Source organism: Paroedura picta, chromosome 6 (genome assembly GCF_049243985.1).
Source record: "Paroedura picta isolate Pp20150507F chromosome 6, Ppicta_v3.0, whole genome shotgun sequence".
Taxonomy (NCBI): Eukaryota; Metazoa; Chordata; class Lepidosauria; order Squamata; family Gekkonidae; genus Paroedura; species Paroedura picta.
Genome location: NC_135374.1, coordinates 82402068 through 82413651, shown reverse-complemented (window position 1 = coordinate 82413651; position 11584 = coordinate 82402068).

Genomic DNA, 11584 nt, shown 5'->3' with positions numbered 1-11584 from the left:
AGCAGAATTTTTAAAAAGGCAATGACAACCTGTCGCTACCTAATGAAGCGAAGAGATTAAAGGTATTCAATCATCACATTTTTACCAGGACAATTCTCTTTATTAAAAAGGCATTTATCTAATGATGCACTGAAAAGTTTTATCGGTGACTGTAGATACTCTTATTGAATGTACCTAGATTGCAGAAAAGCTAAAGAGCAAGTCACAGCATGGCAAAGGTAGAACAGAATGCTGATTTTTTTTTTGGGGGGGGGGGGTTGTGAAAAATACTCATTCTAGTCATATGTGCAGACTGCACAAAAAGTGATCCATCAAACTTTCTGTTCTCAGGATTTAACCATGTTCTCCTGTGCAGCATAGGCGATATCTCTAAAATATGTCCTACATGATCATTGAGCAGAATTATTGATATTCACGACTGCTGTGGGTGGATTCCACCTGTCCATGATGCGTCATTTTACATTAACAGCAAATTCATTTTGTTATAAACAGCTGGAACGTATCATTTGCATTTCTATCAGAATGCCAGAGCTGTGCACCAGAATTGGGACCAGGTTTGGATCCTATCAGTCACACAGAGAAACAACTTGCTCCTTCACATTCATAGTCCTAATCTATACAGAAGATCACATTAGTCACAGCCTTGTAGGATTAATCTGCTGATGTATACTAAAAAGTGCATTCATATAAAATAGAAGTTATAATATTATAATTGAGGTTGTTTGATTAACTGCCAGGTTGGCACATTTGTCATTCGCCGATCTCAAACTAAGAAACCACCATTTGGCAGGTAGTCTGGGTTGCTCACAGTCACCTTGAGTTTGTTACAGTTTGTGTTTTGCAGCATGCCCAGTACATATGAACACTCCCCCCAACATAACCACTCCTACCACATCACTGTGTTCTACCAATTGTTCAGATTAAGGGTGAACAAAGACAACAAAAAATGAAATTAAAAACTGCAAGAAGACTTGTTTTAAAAATGGATTGATTATTTTTCTTACAATTTACAATTGACTTCTGAGTGGCAAGAACTGATGATAGATTTCGGGGGGGCGGGGAGGAAACCATCAGTCTCATCCAGCAGTATAAGAACAATAAGGCCCATTCCGCACAAGGATCAATGTGACAAATTGCTTCCAGAAAGAAATAACGGAATTTAAAATAGCGCTATTTGGCGTTATGCATACCTGCCTTTGTAGTAGAATCCTGTAGCGTTTCAATCGTTTCCCACAGGTTTCCGATCTCGCCAAAAATCGCTAGAAAGGAAGCGATTTTTTCCGTGCTTTGTCCTGCCCCTGGCCGTCAATCAAATGAGCAGCCAATGGGCGGCCATTATCATGCTCCTGAAAAGCCCCTTTCCCTTTAAGCACAGGTTTAAAAAAAAAAGAAAGAAAAACACACGTTGCAACGAATACGCCTTGATTCCTTGATTCCTTGCTTCCTCCTAACGTAGAGACCCATCTGGCTGGCAGCTGGTGTGTGAGCTGGTGAGTCATCGTTGCCACACTCCCCTGGGTGAAAAAAAAATCTCCTGTGCATGGGCGCGATTTTCGGCCAAATAAAGAGAACTTGCAAACAGGGCTGTGTTGTACTTCGTGACTTAGGGGAGCTTTAAAGCAGCTCTGTGGAGGGACTGCAGCTGGAGAAGCCTCACTGGGTGAATGAAGGCTCGCTGGCTCATTGCTCTCCGCTCGCTTCGAGAAAAAAAAATGGCGATCGCTTCGCCGGAAGTTCAGAGGAGAGAGCCAGGGGGAGGGACTTTGCTGAAACTGCAACAATGATAATGCACAGAACTTTTCCGATACTGTTGCAGATTGTTTGCAAGAGTGTAGCGCTTTCCAGAGGGTGAATCCACTTTTGGCGATTTCCCTGGAAGCGCTACAACAAAGCGCTTTTAGCGGGTCTGTTTCAGGAATGTGGCAGATTGTGTGCGACGTCATGCATAACTGCAAATTAGTAGCATTTGCAATTTGCCACACTCCTGCTACATTTAACTTGTGCGGAATGGGACTAAGTATTGCCAATGGCATTGCACAGTAATGTTGTAAACCATTTGAATTCATTATAGAATCATAGAATCAGAGATTTGGAAGAGAACTCCAGGTCCAACCCTCTGCACAGTGCATGAACTCACAATGACCTGCCCACCCATGATGACCCCAAGTTCATGCCCAAGTTATCCCTCCACCAAAAATCTCCAGAATCCAGCCTGGCCTAGAGGAAATTCACCTACCCACAGTGGCAATTAGCCTGGGTATGCAAGGAAGAGCCACAAGAGACAAATACTGCCTCTTCCTGCCTACCCACAATCTGCCTAAGTTCATAAAATGAGCATTTCTGTCAGATGACTATCTAGTCTCTGCTTAAAAACTTCCAAAGAAGAACTCACCACCTCCCATGGAAGCCAGTTTCACTGAGGAACAACTCTGTCAGGAACATCTTCTAGATGTTTAACTGAGGAACATTCCGCACCTGAGTTAAAATGTGAAATCCTAACCTTATGCAGATGCTTTTTTTTAACCTTTTACACAACATCGTCTGCACCCAGTGTCCCAGCAGCAAACCGGCAGCTAAATCCTCCATTTAAAATTGATAGTTGGGAAATCTCCAAAAGTGGATTACCCCAACCATCTAGCGCTAGTGGGAGGAGAGTAAGCAGCAAGCCACATGCCAAGGACATGTGCATAACCAAAGTTGGCAAAGTAGTGGGTTCTCCATCTCCAGCGCCCATCCTCGAGCCCATCTCCCTCTCCTTCTACCTAAACAAGGCTTTCTTTTTTGGGAGAGCAAACTACCTGGACCAATGAATATGCATTGGTCCATAGAGGCAGAACAAAAAAAAAAAAAAAAAAAATTCCCATCCACCAGCTGGCACACAAAACATGCCTATCAAAAACCCCTTCCCCCCCCAAAAAAATCAGGAAAAAATTACTTTTGTTCATCTTCAAGTGTCAAACTTCCAAAACGAGCTGGCTAAACTATGCACTATGCATAGGCACAGCAATGGAGAAGTTTTACATTTTAAAAAGATCGCTTTCCCTTTAAAACTAGAAGAAAGCTGATTGGCTGGCTGCCATGATTGACAGGCAGGGGGTGACTCACTGGTATTGTGAGTGCCTCTTTGCAGCCATTTTATTCAGCTGTGCAGAGTGCCAGGAAGCGTAGGAAAGCAGGTGGGGAGCAAGGAGGTGAGAAATGTCAGGGGGCGCTTTTTTATTAAATAGCGTTAAGCAATTTCGGTTGCTTAACGCTAAATTTTTATAAGTGCAGAATGGCCCTGAAAATTCTTTTGAATTAATTTCAACCCATTTGTTCTGGTCCGATCCTCTGGGGCAACAGAAAACAACTCTGCTCCATCTTTCTCATTAAAAGTGATCCAAGTAATTGGCTTGTGCTACTTGCAAACAGTTGAGCAGCCCATTAAAAAACTGGCTCCTTGCTTGCAGCCACCAGGCAGAATGTGAGGTGTTTATGCATGTCTAGTGAAAACTGCTAAAGAGAAGAGGAAAAAGAAAAATATATATCACCAAGAACAAAATCTGGAAGGGCATCAAAGTCCCCAAGGTTAGCCTTTGCTAGAAAATAGCTTTCAGAAGTTAGTATCAATACAGAGAAATTAATTCCTTGGTTAAACTGAGAAAATACCTCTGACATGTTTAAAAAGAGATGATATTCATTACAATTTCTGGACCAATATTAGAGAAAACGATGACTTTCCCTATCTTTTACTTTACTTGACATGTAGATTGAATGAATGGTTTTAGCCAAATGTAAAACTTTGATTACATTTTTACACTTAATTTTGTAAAATTTAATTTTCGCAAACCTGGAAATTAAATCCCTATTTTAAAAACACCTTCAAAGGCCAACAAAAATCACTTTGGGTGTTCCAAAAGCCTGTAATTCATCACAGTTGTCTCTACACTTCTTGTGACATTCAGAGATTTGCATCTTGTAAATGCTCATCATAACATGGAAATAAAACCCATTTTTCACTGCCATTCTTTGTGTTTATTTCTACACACTCACACCCCTCTCATACAGCTTCTGCCAACCATTCCCATTCACTGAACAGCCAAAAGCCCAGTGATCTGTTGGCTGCATTCTAGATGAGATTAAATGTAAATTCTGGGTAACACCTGTCACTTTCCAGTGCTGAGCTGCAACTGTAAGCTTCAGGTAGGTTTGCAACTAAGCATTTATTGTGCACACAGCATGATGTCATGGATTAATTTGACTTGCTGCTACACATACAAGTTTGTGTCACCAAGCTTAGAATCCTGTCCCGTCTTGTACAAATATAATTGTAAACATTATTTATAGTATTCCTTGGCCAAGGTGGCTTGCTGTTTTCAATTTTTGTAATCCCATTGGATGTCTTATATTGTGTGACTGTGTTGTTGTTGGTCTGTAGTAGAAGAGTCCAGTGGCACTTTAGTAACCCACAAGTTCTCCAGGGCTTTCAAGAGTCAAAGCTCACTTCATCAGATACCATAAGATTCATTGAGCCATTGGATTAAAAATACTAAACCCCAGCGTGCTCACAGACCATACCTGTTTTCAACGGGATCACTCTAGGAATAGTATTATCTGTGTAGTCTGAAGAATTTTAGGATAAGAAAATATCTTCAGCTTCACCAGAATATCCATTTTAGTAGTAAAGTGCTACTGCAAGAAGGCAGACAACTCTTTTGACATGTAGTGTGAGAAAGTAAAATATTTGTGGCTATTCTACTCTCTGCCAGTAGAAATGCTATTACAATAGATCAGACTGAGGAGGATTATCCCAACAAAAGTATTTAAAAGGCTGCCATGGAGAGGATGGAGCAGAGTTGTTCTCTTTTGCCCTGGAGGGACAGACCAGAACTACTGGGATGAAATTAATTCATGAGGACCCTTCCAACTCTATGATTCTATGATTCTAAGTACACTATAGATGGATATATGATAGTTAACAAGTTCTTTCTTAGTTCTGCTCCATTTGGACTTGGTGAGTTTCTACTATGATGGTCATTGCAGGTGCAGTCAGTCTCATATATGTTGCTGTACAATGTCCTGGGCAGGTCAGCATGCTAACATGACTGTACAACTGTACAAATACTCATGCCTTATCGCTTGAACTTTTATATAAATTTGTTTTATGTTTATACAGACCTAAACACATTATTCTCCAAAGGCTAAAGTGGAACTTATCTTCTATTGTACTGCATATTTAAAAAGATTTAACATGCCACATGATCAATTATTTATTCGTAATGCCAGTATTAAATACAAGGGATTAGGCATGCCATAGACATGATTTCCTAGAAACAGTGCTTCCTCCAAATTGGATTATATATATTATAATATAATAATTATAATTATTATAATTATAATAATTAGTGGATTTATTTCCCACCTCTCCCAACAGGCTCGAGGCGGGTTACATCAATCTCAACCCCATTAAAATTCCCATTGAAATATTAAACTACCAACATGATGGCAAAACCCCACCCTCATCACTATCAGTATGAGATGGAGAGAGGAAGATGGAAGGGAGCTTCCAACTCCCGGGGGGGGGAGCGATGTCCCAAATTCGCTGTCCCTAGTTTCAACCATAGACCTGGTTGAAGAGCTCCATTTTACAGGCTTTGTGGAAAGTTGGCGAATCCCACAGGGCCCGCAGCTCACCCGGGAGCCCATTCCAACAGGTAGGGGCCAGGACCGAAAAGGCCCTGGCCCTGGTCGAGGCTAGCCGTGGTTCCTTGGGGCCGGGGACGACCAATAGATTCTCACCCGCAGAGCGTGAAGCCGTGCGGGGGGCATAGGGCAGTAGGTGGTCCCTCAGGTATGTGAGTTCCAACCCGCGTATGGCCTTTAAGGTTAAAACCAAAACCTTGAACTGGATCCAGGCAGCAATTGGCTTCCTCGGGTGGTGATGGGTTCTCCATCTTTGGAAATTTTTAACCAGAGGCTAGATAGCCATCTGACTGATTCTGTGAAGGCTCAAGGGGGTGGCAGGTTACAGTAGATGAGTGATAGGGATGTGAGTGTCCTGCATAGTGCAGATGGTTGTACTAGATTACCCATGAGGTACCTTCCAACTCTATTCTTCTATGATTCTAAGAGTTGGTTCATATATGCCACTTTTCTCTACCTGAAGGAGTCTCAAAGTGGCTAGACTGGGCAAGTCCCTAGCAATATACCACAGGCATCCCACTGTGCTCCTCCTTGGCTGCTCCAAAGCCCTACTAGCCTGTCCCTGGATATGCATTCTTATCATACACTGACAACCAATTGTGCCCAGCCAGCTTCCCCATCTGTGTCATCTTCCCTTCAATCACCCTCTTTTCTTGGGGTATTTCTGCAGCATTTGTGCTTACTGTCTCATGCAAACAACCTTGGCTAGGGAGTCCTTCCTTGCCACACTTTCTATCCACTAGGCACTCCCAGTCAACTCCGCTCCTCAGCTGTTCTACTTCCAGGGCAGCCTCCTTTGCTTCCTGTGGTACCACTCTCAATGTTCTGGTGTGATTCCTCACCCCATCTCTCCGCAGCTGCAGAACTAGAGCCCCCAAAGTCTCATTGTTTCTTCCTTGGTGGTCATTCTCCCTGCCAAAGCTTATCCCTGCTGAGTCCTCAGGAGTCATGGAAATGCCATGCGAATTCCTTATGTGGCTGTCATCTTCTGGCCTCTGACTGGCCACTATCATGTGGCTGTACTCCTATGGGCCAACTGCACCCATCATGGATTTTTATACCGCCCATTCTTTACGGCTCTAGGCAGTTATCCCTACACTGCCTCTGCAGAAATATAACTTCTGTCACTGGTTGTTGAACATTAGGCCACTTCAGGACTATGCAGCATTGTTTGCCTTTTGACACAAGTTCTGTATGGGAACAAACTAGCCCAGTTCTTGAATGCTTGCAGGACAGCTTCCAGTATGAACTAGTATGTACTGGAAAAGTCCATTAGACTCTCATTAGAAACATACATGAAATTATGTGACACATCTCACTCCTATGGCCTGATTAATCCACTTCTTATGATACAAGGGACGGACACATTGTTACAGAACAATCTATTATTTTTCAATAGCAAACTTGGATTGTTTGAACTTCAACCCATGGAGAACTGGAGGCAGTTTGCCTATCACTAGGAAGAACACACAAATGACTTTTAAAAACCAATGGAATGGAATTAATGAGATTAAAAAACATGGTATTGAGTTGCAACCAATTCATGGTGACCAAATCCATGGGGCATTCTAGACAAGAGATAAACAGAGGTGATTTGTTGTTATATTCTGTGTAGTCTTCCTTGGTAGTCACCATTCAAGCAATAACAGTGGCCAACAAGCAAACAATCTTGCTTTCTATGGACTGTTTAATGGTCAACCACTTCCTCCTTCATTCTACTCCTCTAAAACTTGACAGATGGCAACACAAATACATAATCTGGAGATAAATGAGTATGTATGCTTGGCGAATCACAGGGTTGTTCTGTTGAAACGTATAGACAGTGTTCTTGAAACATCTAAGAACTCACATTCCTTATATACTAGCACAGCTTTTTAAAAATGTTGTCAGTGACTCACAGTAACAAACCCTCAACTATCTGTTTTTCTCTGGTTGAGATTCCCCCATTTTCTCATTCTCTGGAGGTGTTTCCTCAAGATGGGAGGCTGATACATCTCATTATCTTGTATGTGGATAGAATTGTGCTAATATGAACCACCATGCAAATGAAGGCTTGTAAAAAGGACTAATCACAGACTTTAAATTATGGACCAGTCAGAGCTCTTGGTAGGCCCACTCAATTGTATATAAGTCCCTGTTTCCTCATTGTTATTGTTCAGTATTTAGTTGGTGCTTATAGATTCAATAAAAGAGCTTTTTTGAAAAACTTGTAGTCTGTGTCTACTAAACCTACATACTTAATTACTTATACAATAATTCCCCAAATTAAGGTTAATTTGATTAAAATTCTATGGCAATCTAAGTTTGCCATAAACAATCTTGATAACTCAGAAATTCCATGGTATCTACTTTCAGTCATTGCTTGTTTAGATATGGGCTTTAAGACAGTGTTTGCAGGAAGTGTATGGGTTCACAGACAACTAAAAGACTTAAAACATATGCATGCAACCTACTTCTGAAAACCTGATGAAAAGCCTGTTTGTACAGATTGAAATAATATTCAGGTAACACAAATGCTCTTCAGAATTTGCCTACAGACAGTAAACAAAATGATATCCAGCTTTTAAATAGTTATCAAATTTTATAAAGATTTTAATCTAATACATATTTTATCATTTTTCAGATGCCACACATTTCCGCATGTGTTCTTGCATAGATATTCTTAGAGATTTGGCTTCTGGTACTTTAGAAGCAATGTATTTTCATTAGAAAACTTGGAACATTTCAAATACAAACATGATAAGCAGATAGCCTGGGAAAGCTGCATATAATATGCTCTGAGCTACATAGCATTTCATCCTTCAGTTACTTATTTTATAATTTCCTATTCTGTCTCCAGTCATCACTTATACATTTTAAGACTCATGTTTCAGACTTTAAAAGTAGGGATTCGTTGTTCTTAATGATTATTTTTCTTCTGCAAAACATTCTGCTTAAAACAGAATTATATGACTGCAGAATCCACTTTAACACACTAGCGTTTTAAAACGTGAGTGATGCATCCACAGTTTGTAGGTTAGGAGTTCTCCTACTCTTTCATTTCAAATGCTGACATTATTTGATGGCATCCTTCAAAACCCTAGCTGTAACAAAATGCATTAGCATAATTAGTCCTCAGTAAACTTAGCAATCATGAGAGAAGAGAACGGGCTCTCTTATGGATTGAAAACTGGTTACATGACAGGAAACAAAGAGTAGGACAATTCTCCTAATGGATGGAAGTAATTGGTCACACAAGGATTGATGTTGGAGTCAGTGCTATTTCATTTGTTCATCAATGACCTGGTACCAGGGGTGATCAATGAAGTTCAATGCTGGTAAATGTAAGGTGATACACAATAGACCCCCCCCCCAACATCAAATATATGCCAATGGGGTCTGGACTTGCTGAAAATTAGAGGAAAAGGAATCTTGGGGGGTCATAGCAGGTTAAGGTGACCAGATTTTAACATTGGTAAAGCAGGACACCATTGACCAGGGGTGTTCTTGATTAAAAATTTGGTCTATATGGAGCAACAAAAAGTTTCTTAGAATGCATAGAATGCAAAAATAGTATGTGTGTGTGTGTGTATATATATATGTGTATATATATATATGTGTGTGTATATATATATATATATATATATATATATATATATATATATATATATGTGTGTGTGTGTGTGTGTGTGTGTGTGTGTGTGTGTGTGTGTGTGTGTGTGTATATATAAATTTCAACATAAATACAATTTGCCAGGTACTCCTAGATGTCCCTCGAAAAGTGGGACAATCTGGCCACCTTATAATAGGAAGCTCAATTAAGGTGTCAAGTCAGTGTGCTACACTAGTAAAAATGGCATACTATGTGTTGGGAATTACCGTATTTGCCGGCGTATAAGACGACTGGGGGTATAAGATGACCCCCCAACATTTCCAGTCAAAATACAGTACTATAGGCCACTATGGGCAGCTATGTCTATCCCAACTGAAGTGCACCCGGCATATAAGACGACCCCCCCACTTGGAGGCATGTTTTTCAGGAGGAAAAAGTAGTCTTATACGCCAGCAAATACTGTATTAGGAAAGGAATTGAAAATAAAAGGATTAATATTATAATTTTTTAAAATATATAGTGCTGCTTCATTTTGGAATACTATGTGCAGTTCTGGCCCCTGTAGCTCAAAAAGGACATCACAGAGCTGGAAAAAATACAGAAGAGGACAACAAAGATGATTACGGATTTGGAGCACCTTCGTTTTGAGGAAACACTGAAGTCTGAGACTTTACAAAAATGTTTTGGATTACAAAAAATTGGATTCCTGGAGAAAATGTCTTTCAGTAGCTATTAGCTATGGTGGCTACAGGGAGACTCCATGTTCATAGGCTGTCAACCTTTGAATCCCAGTACCTAGAGGAAACATTGGAGGAAGGCCTCAGCTTCTATGCTATCTTGTTGAACCCCCAGAGGAACTGGTCAACCACTGTTTGAAACAGGATGCTGGACTAAATGGTCCACTGGTCTGATCCAGCAGGATTCTTCCTATGTTCTTATGAATTAGATGGTCAATGATACTATTTGTAGCCTGATTTTAAATTATACAATTAAATAAGCAAAGCCTGCTAGACCTAGTAGCTATGTAGTAAGAACAGTTGATTAGCAGAACATCAGGTTGTATAAAAACATACATGCCAATTGGACAATATTGCATAGTTAGAAAGCAATACAGTAAAGCAACCTACCAAACATGAGCAAGCTGGTGAATAGTTAAACCAATCATTGAATAATCAGTAAACAGGTCATAAAATACCCTGGTGAGTGTTCAAGAATCTTGATGTAATCTTATGCACACTAGATCAAACCTCAAATAATGGTTGCAGTATAATTTATAGATGTAAGATTTTGCACAGTGTTGGATTTTGACCTGTGGGATTTCAATTAACACTCTTCCCAGTTATTGATTTATTTAAAACATTTCTATGCTGCCTTGTGCCCCATCAAGGGTCCCCAAGATGGTGAACATTACAACATTTTATGAGGTGCTGTATTGTTCTGCCTTCACACAAGTGACCTGTGTATGGAATTTTTATCACATAGATGATGACAAAATTAGGGTATTACAATGAATAGGGATGAACATGAATCAGTTCATGACCCTAAATTCACCATGAATGTTATATCTCCCTTAATATTGTCCTTAATATTTCTATCTTTTGTATAGTTTTGTATGCTAAAGCAACTACTCAGTCTTCAGCTAACTATGTCTGGGAAACTCACCCTAGAACTATATATACCACCCAGATGTTTAAGAGTGGATAACCTACTTCCTAATAAACAATCCAAAATTGGCCAGCATCAGTTGGGTTAGAGCCGACAATGCCATGAGGTAATAAAGAAGACCTATACATTTTCCGTTTTCTTGACTTTACTCTTCTGTGGCCTATTGGGTTATTAGTGATGATCATGCAAGGCCTGATGTCCATCCACAGGCAACCGCAACACTAGAATTATAAGCAGATGCCAGGCCTCATGGACACAAACTCCTAAAAAGAGCCAGCTAATATTTACAGCTGCTATCTAGCCCACAGCGACAGCTTTCTAATGTGACTTTTTATGACAGAAGCTGTGGCCAAGTCTTGCCATATGACTAATGAGGCTTCAATCGAATGATAGTGGCCTCAAAAGGCCACCTATCAGTACATGTCTGACGGCAATAGGGACAATTGAAGCTGATTCCCAGTCCACTGTACCAGCTTTCTAATAAAATTTTAAGCAACATAATGGCAGCCACTCAAGATTACAATTCTAAATTCAGTATGGTTGGGGCTAACTCCTTATCTGAATGCATGCCCTAAGGGGATAAGGCATCTAATACCGACCCACAAGCAACTCTCAGCCTTTTCCCATTGCCTCACTCAGTCTGAA